We start from the raw sequence: 13,961 nt of genomic DNA on the forward strand, positions 1-13,961 counted from the left end.
AATTAATTTTTCTCCTTTAGATAACTCAACCATAATTCAAGTATGATTTTTTTAAATTGAATCCATTTCAATTTCAATAGCTTATTTTCAAAATTTTGCATTGGGTGAAGAAATTGCTTCATAAAATGTTTGAGGTTTATTTTCAACAAGATATGTATAAAAATCACTTCCGAAGGATGTTTGGGTGAACCATGATCTGGGCGCCTTGAGTCGGGTCGGGCACACTCAAGTTCCTGCAACATGACACCACCCTTACGCACCTCATGCCCTGATATTTCTAGGCTAAATGAAATATGAACTGGCCTCTTTTGGATTCAAACAAGGTTATTTTAGTTGATAACCCCTCAGGCATATACTGGAAGATTCATAAATATCATGGTGTGTTTGGGCTATAAGAAAAGTCAATGGGATGAGAATTTGTTTTTTCAAACATTCACAACGAGGAAATCCAACTGTACTTATTGTTTATGTTGATGATAATATTGTTATAGTAGGTGATTTGAATGAGACACAACATACTTAAAGAAAACTTTATCAGAATATTTTGAGATGAAAGACATCGGGTAAGTCAAGTCAAGTGTTCTATATTATCTCAAAGTCACTCCAAGAAGTGGATGACTTTTTATCGTACGTGGAAGTCTAATTATGAAGGCTTACATTTATGCTAATTATGAATGTCCAATGAGTGATAGAAGATCTACTTAAGGCTATTGTTCCTTCTGTTATACCCTAATTTTTTCCGAAGATTTTTATATCATTTTTGCATACCATTTGCATTAGGTCAAGTGTTACCTCATTTGAAATTGCAAAAATATTCTAAATACATTATATGCATCATATGTCATGCATCATTCAAGATTCATTCATTTCAAGTTGATTCCATCAAAAGTCAAACAAAATACCAAAAAGTCAACTTTTAATCTATTTGGATAATTCCATTCAAATCATGCGCAAATAAATTCCTATCATTCATCACATGTATCTTGCATTATTCAAAATAAAAAATCAACATAAAAATAATATTAAAGTTGACTAAGACATTCAAGTTATTTTTCATTTTTACATCATATGCATAAAAAAGCCAAAAATAGTAAATTCAATGAGAATAAAATCCAAGCCAAATTCTCATTTCATCATCATTTTATTTTATTTCATTTTTCATTTAATCATACACCATTTATTTAAAAAAAATCAATAAAAACTCAAGATTTTGGACATAAAATACAAATAATGGTCATATTTGTTTTGCCTTATCACCCTATTCATTCACACTTCATTTGATCTCATCCAATTATACAATATATCAGAATTTGAGATTAAAATTGAGGTATTTTCATTCTAAATTCAAATTCACTTTCAAATGCATTCAAATTCATCTAAATTTACTCACACTTTTTCTGTTTTTTCATAATTCCTAAACCATCCTTTAACCTAATTCTCGAGCCTATAAATCAACACCATTTTATTCACACATGTCACGCAACAAACACACACAAAATAGAGTCAAAGCCTTGCACAAATCACTTTTCAAGTTTCAAATTTATTCATTTTAAAAAATATCAATCATGAAAAAGAACAAAAAGAAACCTTAAGCAAAAACTTATTTGTGAATTACCACGTCCCCCTTTGACATGAAAACCAAGTACCCTGTTATACCAAAGAGATGGCTTCCCGTGTTTCATTTGTGTGAGATATTGGATCGAACTCTAGTATTGTCGAAGGGTAGCTTCTTGGTTCGACAGTTCGACAGAGTTAAGCATGAAGTCGAAGGATTGTTCACATGCTGGTGTCGAAGTGTGCATGCTGTAGTCGAAGATGGGTCTAGCATGCAGATGTCGAAGATGCTAGGGTTGTTAGCATGTTAAATTAGGTTTTAGTGTTTAAACCCTAATTTGTTAAGTTAGCTTGTTTATTAAGTTGGCTTGTGTAATGGGCCTTGATGAAAAAGCCCATTAGTTAGTATGTTAGGTTTTATTATAAATAGCATACTAGTCTCTCATCATTGCTAAGCTGCAAATCCTAATTTAGGGTGAGAGAGGTTATTTGTTATTCTTGTAAACTTGTAATCTTGTTTTAAGAGAAAGTGAAAGAATAGCAGTTATAACCAATTCTTGTGTTCTTATTCTCTTCCCTAATTCCCTATTATACTTTGTTATTGGTATCGTTTTTCACAACAAATTGGTGCGGTGAGCGTGGAGAAGATGCCTTCAACAAAGTATGAGATTGAAAAGTTCACCGGAGTGAATGATTTCGGTCTGTGGCGCTTGAAGATGAAAGTCCTACTGGTTCAGCAGGGTTGTTTGGAAGCGTTGAAGGGAGAGGCAGCCATGAATGCAGAATTGACGGCAGCGGAGAAGACAAATATGATCGAGAAAGCACACAGCGCAATTTTGTTGAGCCTTGGTGATAAGGTTCTCCGGCAGGTATCAAAGGAGACGACGGCATCAGGGTTATGGGTGAAACTTGAAAGTTTGTATATGACCAAATCGCTGGTAAATCGACTCTACTTGAAGCAAGCTTTGTATTCATTCAAGATGATTGAAGACAAAGTATTGGCTGAGCAGTTGGATATGTTCAACAAGCTGATTCTTGATCTTGAAAATATTGATGTGAAGATCGATGATGAAGATCAAGCGCTGTTACTATTGTGTTCTTTGCCTCGATCACATGCTCACTTCAAAGAAACTCTCTTGTATGGAAGGGAGTCCCTGACGTTTGAAGAAGTTCAATCAGCCTTGTACTCTAAGGACTTGAATGAACGAAAGGAGCATAAACCTTCGACTGTTGGCGAAGGTTTGGCCGTTAAAGGAAAACTCTTACGAAAGAATGGTAAGTTCGACAAGAAGGGCAAAAGCCAGTCGAAGTCTTACAGTGGCGAAGCATCTGGCATTCGATGCTATCATTGTAAGAAGGAGGGTCACACAAGAAAGGTGTGCCCTGAACGCCTGAAAGATCATGGAGGTAAGGATAATGGCAATGCAGCCATTGTTCAAGATGATTTTGAATCATCTGATGTTCTTGTAGTTTCAAGCAGTGACTCGAGAAGAGAGTGGATTATGGATTCAGGGTGCACTTGGCACATGACTCCAAACAAAGACTTGTTCGAGGAATTATGTGATCAAGATGGTGGATCAGTATTGCTGGGAAACAACAAGGCTTGCAAGATTGCAGGTATTGGATCTGTTAGATTCAAGCTCCATGATGAGTCAATAAGGTTGTTGACTGAAGTCAGGTATGTTCCTGATTTGAAGAGAAATCTGCTTTCTCTTGGTGAATTCGACAAGAAAGGATATGTTTTCCAAGGAGAGAAAAGTATCCTAAGAGTCATGAAGGGTTCGAAAGAAGTCTTGAGAGGCGTGAAGAAACAAGACTTGTATACCCTTGAGGCTGAAGTTGTAAGTGGTTCGACAAATGTTGCATCCATGAAACCGTTGTCGAAGACAGAAATCAAGCACATGAGATTGGGCCATGTCAGTGAAAGGGGTCTGGTCGAATTAGGGAAACAAAATCTGCTTGGTGGAGACAAAGTCGAAAAGCTGAAGTTTTGTGAACCCTGTGTACTTGGAAAATCTTGCAGAGTGAAGTTCAACAAAGGCAAACAAAGAACACATGGATCCATTGATTACATCCATGCTGATCTTTGGGGGCCTGCAAGGTGTCCATCACATTCAGGAGCAAGGTATTTTCTATCCATAGTAGATGATTATTCCAGAAAATTATGGGTATTCATCCAGAAGACTAAGGATGAAACTTTTGAGAATTTCAAAAGTTGGAAGACTCTGGTTGAAAATCAGACTGGCAGAAAGGTCAAGAGGTTGAGAACCGACAATGGCCTTGAATTTTGCAATGAGGCATTCGACAGTTTTTGTGCTGCCTCTGGTATTGCAAGGCATAGAACTACTGCAGGTACTCCACAGCAAAATGGTTTGGCTGAAAGGTTTAATCGAACTATTTTGGAGAGAGTCAGATGCATGTTGACTAGTGCGGGGTTAACAAAGGTGTTCTGGGCTGAGGCTGTTTCGACAACAACATATCTGATAAACAGATGTCCTTCGACAGCGTTAGATATGAAGACACCTGAAGAAGTTTGGTCGGGACATCCACCAGATCTCGACAAACTGAGAGTATTTGGCTGCGTAGCCTATGCTCACATTAGGCAAGACAAGGTCGAACCTAGAGCTCTGAAATGCATGTTCATGGGATACCCTGAAGGAGTCAAAGCTTATAGGCTATGGTGCCTAGAACCAGGTCACAGGAGGTGTATCACCAGTCGAGATGTAGTTTTCAATGAAGCTGAAATGGCTTTTAAGAAAACTGATGATGTTGGTCGAAGTACAGAAACATCCGACGAAGAGCTGGAACAGGTAGAGATTCCTGTTGAGGTGGAGCATGTTGATGCTGAATTGCATATCCCAGATGAAGTCGAAGAAGAAGCAGAAGATGCTAAAGTTGAGGAAACTGACGATGACTACCTATTGTCGAGAGATAGGTCGAGAAGAGTCATCAAGCCACCTCAGAGACTTGGGTATGCAGATCTTAGAGCTTATGCCTTAATCTCTGCAAGTGAGGTTCTAGACGAAGAACCTAGAGACTATAAGGAAGTTATGAGGAGTCGAAACAAGACTGAATGGCTGAAGGCCATGGATGATGAGATGAAATCTCTTCATGATAATCATACTTGGGAACTGATCAAGAAACCTGTTGGGGCAAGGTTAGTCAGCTGTAAATGGATTTTCAAAGTTAAGGAAGGAATTGAAGGAGTGACGTCGAAAAGATACAAGGCAAGGTTAGTTGCAAGGGGTTTCACTCAGAAAAAAGGTGTCGACTTCAATGATGTGTTTTCTCCTGTTGTGAAGCATAGGTCCATTCGAATGTTGCTTGCCATGGTGGCACAGTTCGATCTTGAACTGGAACAAATGGATGTGAAGACTGCGTTCTTGTATGGTGATTTAGATGAAACGATCCTGATGAGGCAACCTGAAGGGTATGTCGAAAAGGGGAAGGAAGATTATGTGTGCGAGTTAAAGAGATCTTTGTATGGGCTGAAACAATCTCCTCGATAGTGGAATAGGAGATTCGACAAGTTCATGGCACGCATAAGTTTCATTAGAAGTCAGTTCGACCACTGCGTTTACTTCAGATTTCGACCTGGTAATTCATTTGTTATTTTGTTACTTTATGTGGATGATATTCTCATAGCAAGCAACAGTGTCGAAGATGTGATGAGGGTGAAGGCTGAACTCAATAAGGAGTTCGATATGAAGGATCTGGGAGCTGCTTCCAGGATTCTTGGAATTGACATTCGAAGAGATAGAAAGAAGTCGAAGTTATGCCTATCTCAAGAGGCATATCTATAGAAGATTCTTGAAAAGTTTGGTATGTCGAATTCGAAGCCAGTTGTGACTCCAACAAACCCTCAATTCAAGCTGAGTATTGATCAGTGTCCCAGTACTGATGTCGAAAGAGCCTATATGAATAGCATCCCATATGCTAATATAGTTGGTTCTTTGATGTATGCTATGGTCTGTACTAGACCCGACATAGCATACGCAGTAAGTCTTGTAAGCAGGTACATGGCGAATCCTGGAAAGGCTCACTGGCAAGCATTGAAGTGGATTTTAAGGTACATAAATGGGTCTCTGAATAGAGTCCTAATTTATGGTGGAGCCTTGGGTGAAGATAGTAAAGCAGTAATAGAAGGATATGTCGACTCTGATTATGCAGGTTGTATGGATTCCAGAAAATCTATTTCTGGATATGTTTTCACTATGTTTGGCACTGCAATTAGTTGGAAAGCAACACTTCAGAAGGTTGTTGCTCTATCAACCACTGAAGCGGAATATATTGCTCTAACTGAAGCTGTGAAAGAAGCATTGTGGCTTGAAGGTTTTGCGAAGGAGCTGAAACTTCAAGGTCGAGGTATCACTGTTAAATGTGATAGTCAAAGTGCAATACACCTGTAGAAGAATTCAGCCTATCATGAGCGAACTAAGCACATTGATGTGAGGCTGCATTTCGTCAGAGGAGTAATCGAGCGTGGAGAAGTCCAAGTGCTGAAGGTTTCGACTGAAGACAATGCTGCTGATATGATCACCAAGACATTGCCGAGTTGCAAGTTTTTCCACTGTATGCAGTTGATAAAGCTGCATGAAGAAAGCTAGTTTGTTCCTTGACGTTGTAGAGTTAGGTCCAAGGTGGAGATTTGTGAGATATTGGATCGAACTCTAGTATTGTCGAAGGGTAGCTTCTTGGTTCGACAGTTCGACAGAGTTAAGCATGAAGTCGAAGGATTGTTCACATGCTGGTGTCGAAGTGTGCATGCTGTAGTCGAAGATGGGTCTAGCATGCAGATGTCGAAGATGCTAGGGTTGTTAGCATGTTAAATTAGGTTTTAGTGTTTAAACCCTAATTTGTTAAGTTAGCTTGTTTATTAAGTTGGCTTGTGTAATGGGCCTTGATGAAAAAGCCCATTAGTTAGTATGTTAGGTTTTATTATAAATAGCATACTAGTCTCTCATCATTGCTAAGCTGCAAATCCTAATTTAGGGTGAGAGAGGTTATTTGTTATTCTTGTAAACTTGTAATCTTGTTTTAAGAGAAAGTGAAAGAATAGCAGTTATAACCAATTCTTGTGTTCTTATTCTCTTCCCTAATTCCCTATTATACTTTGTTATTGGTATCGTTTTTCACAACAATTTGTATGGTCGATGCTCTCATTTTGCTTCTCCTCATTGCCAAAGCATCATATGAATGAAAAGAAAAGAGATGGAAGGTGAGAGGATAACTTATAATAGTACATAACATATTTCCTAATGCGACAACTTAAAGTATAGTAAGTAGAACAAATCGAATAAAACATATAATAGGGAAAAGGAAAAAAAATAGTTTAAGCAATTACTACCTCCGTCCCAAATTATAAGACGTCTTGAGCATTTCACACGAATTAAGAAATGAAATTATTACTTTATGAAAAAGTGAAATGATGTATAACTTTACAAAAAAAAAAACCTTCAATAATTATATTTGAAAGCCAAATTAAAAGAGTATGAAAAAGAAAGAGTACTAAATGACAGAGGGTATATTGGAAAAAATTGTATTAATTTAAGACTTATAATTTAAGACAAATTTTTTCTCCAAAGCGTCTTATAATTTAGGACGGAGGGAGTAACGAAGAACATGAGTAATTACAAACCAACATCCTTCAAATTTTATTTTATAACGGATTAACTTAATATCTTCAAATTTTATTTTATAACAGGTCAACTTAAAATCTTCAAAAATGATATTACAGGTTGCACGATAATGCCTATCTTAATACACCCTCAATTATCTTTTATAAACAAATTTGACTTTTTACATTCGTTCAATATATAAATGATGTATTTAGATACAAACTAAATACATCATTTATTCAATGAATCTAAAAAGTTAAATTTTGCTTATAATAAGAAATCACTACAACGAATAAGGGCTTTAAAAGCGCTTATTTTGGGCTATTACAGCGCTTTAAAGCGCTGGCAAAGCCAGCGCTGCCGTAGGTAACAAAAGCGCTTTTGAAAGCGCTCTGGTAGGTCCCCCTATAAGAGCGCTTTTTCCAGAAAAGCGCTCTGGTAGACCCCCCTATAAGAGCGCTTTTCTGAAAAACGCGCTCTGATAGCCCCCCTATAAGAGCGCTTTTCCAAAAGCGTTTTCGTAGGTTGCGTTTTTTTTTAATGTTTTTTTTAATCTTTGGCAGCGCTTTTTGTAATAAAGCGCTTTAGTATTTTGACATATCTCAAATTCTCACTAATATTTTGAGAAAAACATTTAGTATATTAAACAAATAAATTTTTTTAAAAAAATACATTTAATATGAAACATTTTATGAATTAGTATTGCATATATTTATTATCAAAATACAAATAAAACATCACTAATTTTATAAGTGCTCTAGAAGCAAAGTTTACAATCAAATTCTCAAAACACAAAATACAATACAAATATATATATATATATATATATATATATATATATATATATATATATATATATATATATATATATATATATATATATATATATATATATATATATATATATATATATATATATATATATATATATATATATATATATATATATATATATATATATATATATATATATATATATATATATACTTATTTGCTCCCTAATAAAACTAGTTCCCTCCAGTCGAACGTGACTCTCGATTGCCATAATTGACTTTCCAACAATGCACAAATCAACTTCTAATTTATTTTCAATTGTCCATTGCATGTATACATATAAGAATAAGAAGAAAAAGAAATAAAGTTAATATAGGAGTATAATACATGTTGACTAAATGACTTATAGATAAGTCACATAAATAAATTGTCGAGAAAAACATGAATAGGTTCAAAGGAAAGATATAGTTAGAACTCAGTATCAATAATAATTAAACTCAATTACTCACTTCACATTTTGAATGATTTCATCATTGAAACTTCCTAAACTAGAGCATCGACCGTAATAGGGATTTAAAAATAGCAAGACCTCATGTTTAAAACTTCATGAAAATAGATCAACCATTGAATAATTACTTAATCACAGTTCACATTTGTCCATTGTTTAGTAAGTTCATCTTTAATCCCAATCATTTATAGATAGAAAACAATGCTCTTTGAATGTATTCACTACATTTTTGAAACCAAATTCAAATAAGTGTATACCAATTCAATAAGTACAGCAGAAAAAATTTGGGCCAGTGTAAATTAAAATAGTGAATCACCACACCAACAAAAATATCTCCAACCATAGATAAAAAATATCTACTACTCAAATTTACTAAATTACGAAAATCAATTTCAGATTTTGAGAAAATGAAGATTTGAGGTTTTTAATAGAAAATTTGGGGTTTTCAAAATTGATAGTGGAGTTTTCAAAATTCAAAATTATTTTGAGCTGCTCTAAAACCTGCTCATAACAATTAACTAACCATTGGAGACCTTTCAGCCGGTATTCTTTTAGACAACCTGTAAATAATTCGGGTGTTTGAGCAGTGGATGCTACTGGCGTGGTTGATTTGCAATATGACAACATAATATTAAAACTGACAAGTTATTGCCTAGTTTCAAAATCCTCAATAACATGCAGTTGAAGAACACCCAAATATGCTAATATACATGTAGTGTGTGCATTTATACATCCATGTAGCAAGAGAGGATATATATATATATATATATATATATATATATATATATATATATATATAGAGAGAGAGAGAGAGAGAGAGAGAGAGAGAGAGAGAGAGAGAGAGAGAGAGAGAGAGAGAGAGTGAGAGAGAACTCACGGGGTTTGCAAATCAATATTACTCGCTCCTGCAACTTCATGCGTAAGTGAATCAGCTTCACCCACCTGTCGCAGCCTCAAACATTCATTGTCAAAAGCATTGTCAAAACTCGCTCCTGCAACTTCCGGAGATAGTAAATCTGACTTATTCTTCATAAAGTGACTGTAGAGCTCAGTTTGTTGTATCAGAAAGGTAAGCCTTTGTTGCTGTCTCTTAGCTTCTCGAAGCTCCTGTTCACGTCTCAAAGCTTCAACCGCTTCTTTCTCCTCTCTTTTTCTCACTTCGGCCTGTAACAAATGAGATTGTAAGTTAAAACAAATTCAAGCCAATTGTATAAGTGACTGTACACTCGTGCTGACATGTTCACATTCAAAAATAAATCTAAGAAGAAATTGAGATGCAAAAGTCTACCAAAAAAACTATCTTTTTCTGTCAGATATAATAGGGTGCAATATATATACTAAATAGAGCATAATTCTTCCAAACTGGGTCTCCAAAGTCAAATAAGCTGAGCATTTTATAAAACATAATTTCACTCATGAGAAAGTTTTGGATCAGTCATTTCCAGATAAATATAGATAACATATGCTTCCTATTCAAAAATTTCATTGATACAGAAGATTACAAATTACAAACAAAGTAAGACTAAGAACCTATGCATAAACAGAACGAACATAATATGAATTAGGAAGCAAATCAACAAAATCAATAAACTTCACAGAGGAATTAAAAGGTACCATCTCCTTATCTATTCGTTTCCAGAACAGCAACATGTCTCTAGCTAGTTTCCAGGTGCGAATGCTAGCACCCCTATTCCATTTAAGTGATCTACTAATTTTCATTCTAACCTGAGGAAAAATTTATTGAAATAAGTTAAGCCAAAAGTACAAAACAAACACCATAAGCTTTGAATTATATAGAAAAAAAGAATAATTCATTGTGTACTAGGGATAGCACATGCCTCTCTTTAACAGAACTCTGAGCACCTCTTAGCATCAATGAGTTGCTTTCGATGAAGAGTAGTAAAATTCCTATGATGCTTTGGTAAGTCTCTTCTTACAATGTTTAACCAAATCTTTCCAATTTTATCCATTTCCTCCTTCTTAATTGATGCAGGATCTTTCTTTACCTTTTGCTTCTTGGGTAAGATTCGCTCAATGATCTGAAACAGTTATAATTCAAAACTGAATATAAAGGAAAAAAGAAGATAAAGGATTCAGAGAGATCATCATAATCTCAACCGATACATACCTCGTAAGTGTCACCTTTTTCCAAAACCTTTACTTAATAAACCTGCAATACACCTCCCTCAGACAAAATAGACCGCTTTATGCTTCCAGCAGCCCCTTCTGGAATGGATGAATTGAGACCAATATCAGACACATTCAGACTGAGATTTTGAGGTGAATTTGAAGATGACATGGCCTTTATCCGTGCCTGAAGAGATTCGTATTGAGATAGGGGTTCACCCATGCCAGCTTGGTTTTTATTTCCTAACCTTTTCTCAGAAGCCATCATTTGAGCCAACGACCCCAAATCCAAGGTACCCTTCAAGTAAAATTCATCCACATGGATATCCGAGAAACTTGAAGGGTTCAACGATGTAGCCATTCGAACTCCGTCACGGTGGTTCTGGTGACCATTCGAACTCCGTCACGGTGGTTCCAGTTCAATAGGTTATGTAACCTAATGGAAGAACCTCGACTGCTATCGAACCTAACCTGTTATCAAAATCAAAGAGAATATGCGGATGAGAGAGACATAGTGAGGTGAAATTGAAATTGAAATTTCACCACAAATAAAATAAAATATTAGGGTTTATAGTTTACTTACATATATGAATGTGTACCCACCAAATTTGCATTCGAATAGAAAAGAAGAGGATTGTTTACAGTCAAGAAGATGATTGTTGCGATGAAGAAGAAGATCGTTGCGACGGTGAAGGAATTGAAGTGTTTGAGTTCTGGGTTGGAAGGGTTTGAGTAGTGGGTTGCGACGGTGAAGGAATGAAGGGCGGGGGAGAAGGAAACGAAGAAGAAAACCAAGATTTGAAGTCTGGGATGGGATGAACTTTTTTAGGGCTTATCAGTAAAGAGATGAACGAGTGGATATGGAAATTGTCTTCTAATTTCAATTTTAATTATTGTTTTTTAAAATAATTTAAATTAAAATAAAATCTAAACCCCTATAAGGACAGGGGTTCGATCCCTGTGTTGAATCTTTTTAATTTTAATTATAATATAAATCCCTATAGGCTTTGCCAGCGCTTTTAGAGAAAAGCGCTTTGTAAGGTGTGATGTGAGTATGGTTTTTAGCAGCGCTTTTCAAAAGCGCTGGCTTAAAGCCCCATATAGCAGCGCTTTATATAAAACGCTTTCAACAGTTCACTTGCGTTACCCCTTTAACAGCGCTTTTTTAAAAGCGCTTTCGTAGGACCCCCATATAGCAGCGCTTTTTTTTTTAGTTTTTTAGTTTTGTTTTTTGCGAAACATATAGCAGCGCTTCTTCCATAAAGCGCTGTCTTTGATGTGCTGCTAAAACACAATTTTGGCGTAGTGAATGAAAGGAGTAGTTCTTTGCCTCCCAGGAGAAAAAAAAAACAAATTTCATGTTCAAGTAGCTATTATAAATAATGTTAGCATATAGACATGAAAACCACATATTACATGTAATCTCTCTAATCTCAATGAACACGGAACACGATGGTTGGCATACAAGCGCCTCAACCAACATATCAACGTAAAATTTTGTGTTGTGTTTGACCGTTATAAGTATATTTATGTTCTGAAATGACCATTTTGAAATAATTGAAACATTGTTTCTCTTTCTTAATTGGTACAAGTTTTTCTATAAATAGAGATACTTATTAGGCATAAAATACATACGAAAATTACCATGTTTCAAGTGTCAAATTAAGGTTTTCCAAGTATCTTGAAGAGGATTCTTCGGATTACCCATTTGCATCTAATCTATTATATACTCTCTCCGTCTCATAAAAAAATATCTCATTTGCATTTTTTCCATGTTTCAAAATAAATGTCTTTTTAGAATATCAATATAATATTTATTATTTTTTTCCATTACTATACCTCTATTTATTAACTTTCACGTTTTTCAACAACTCCACTAACCATAATAAATAGTGATATTTTAGTAAATGATATTAATTTTTACTAGTAAAATCAGATTTTTTTTAAATAACCAAGTTTTAAAAAATATATACATAACTAACCCATATTTCAAGAAAATTACCCCAATAACCATGTTTGGGGGTGTTTTACTTTTACATGTAGGCGTCATTCCATATGGCGTCTCCTATATTTTTAAAATTTTTTTCTATTACCTGCAGATTCACCTGCGGATTTAGCCTTACCTGCGGATTTACCTGCGAATTTACCTGTGGATTTACATGCAGACCAAATATTAAAATATTCTGCAGGTAAATTCGCAGTTAAATCCGCAGGTAATACTAAATCCGCTGGTAAATCCGCATGATGTACCATTTCAGATTCACCTCTCATATTATTTTTTCTCTTTATTTAGTCTTTCTTCTAATTCTATGTTAGACTTATTATTCTATTAATTTTGTATCGTTCAAAATTAAATAAATATTATTTTAATTTTAATGATTTAAATTGAAAGTTATTTTTGTTAATTTAAAAATTGGGTATCCATTCTTTGAATATACAGTTAATTTTTAATATTAAAAATAATTTTATAGATTTGTGTCTATCAATTTTATTATTTTGTAAAGTATTTTTGATATTTCAGAATGCTAATTTTCTCTCTCCTCGTATCAATAGGCCAAAAATAAACGACCGTAAATTCAAAATTCCCCCAATATTTCAAGGATATTATTTCCTTTCCCATATTGCAATCATTATTTTATTTAATGATTAGAGTAATTTTTATGAGAAAAAAATCCGATCCAATCAAATAATTCATCATTTTTAAACAAATTTAAAAGTTCAAAACTACTATAAATATTAGTGTGATTTTTTTTAGCTAAATCACGTTGTTTACGCGTTTCATATTTATTTCAAATTTAAAAAATATGAAATTAATTGGCTTCTTCAAGTTGTAATTATGTAACTCATGATACATTATTTATGTTGATACAAGATAAGTTATTACTTAATTTTTTTTTAATCGAGTTGTATTGAAGGAGAACAAAAGTTCAAAACACGATTACAAAAGGGGGCTAAAACAAGCCCGATAAAAAAAATTGCTCACCAAATAAAACCTATCTTAAGATAGCACATGGTTTTTGCTAAACACATAAAAGTTACAATTGGAATGAGTAATTTTCCCTATATATGACCACCTCCATAACAAATCTTTGCATCCCCAAACCACATCTCTACATTCCAAACATGATCCTTAAAAATGATATCGTTCCTACATAACCAAAGGCTCCAAATAATAGCCAACCAAACACTTCCCGCCTTACTTCTCTTGATATTCAAACTACGGCAAGAACAACTCCACCTATAAAAACTTTCTTTAAAGTCTTGAGGCGGAGAGAAATTCAAACCCAACCAACCGGTCATTTCCTTCCAAACATCCACCACTTTACGGCAAGCCAAAAGAGAATGATACGAAGATTAAGGTAAATCTTCACAAAAAACAC

The 13,961-nt window shown here is 34.7% G+C and overlaps 2 long non-coding RNA genes across 2 annotated transcripts; both read right to left on the minus strand.

Moving 5' to 3' along the window:
* Positions 1-8,174: 8,174 nt before the first annotated feature.
* Positions 8,175-10,185, minus strand: LOC131629023 (uncharacterized). Its single transcript, XR_009291938.1, has 3 exons — positions 10,069-10,185; positions 9,332-9,618; positions 8,175-8,249 (listed from the first exon to the last, which is right to left on the minus strand). It is a non-coding gene; the product is annotated as an uncharacterized LOC131629023 (long non-coding RNA).
* Positions 10,186-10,293: 108 nt separating this feature from the next.
* LOC131629022 (uncharacterized) lies at positions 10,294-11,457 on the minus strand. Its single transcript, XR_009291937.1, has 3 exons — positions 11,165-11,457; positions 10,583-11,052; positions 10,294-10,493 (listed from the first exon to the last, which is right to left on the minus strand). It is a non-coding gene; the product is annotated as an uncharacterized LOC131629022 (long non-coding RNA).
* Positions 11,458-13,961: the final 2,504 nt, after the last annotated feature.

The sequence above is a fragment of the Vicia villosa genome, unplaced genomic scaffold (assembly GCF_029867415.1).
Source record: "Vicia villosa cultivar HV-30 ecotype Madison, WI unplaced genomic scaffold, Vvil1.0 ctg.000494F_1_1, whole genome shotgun sequence".
NCBI lineage: Eukaryota > Viridiplantae > Streptophyta > Magnoliopsida > Fabales > Fabaceae > Vicia > Vicia villosa.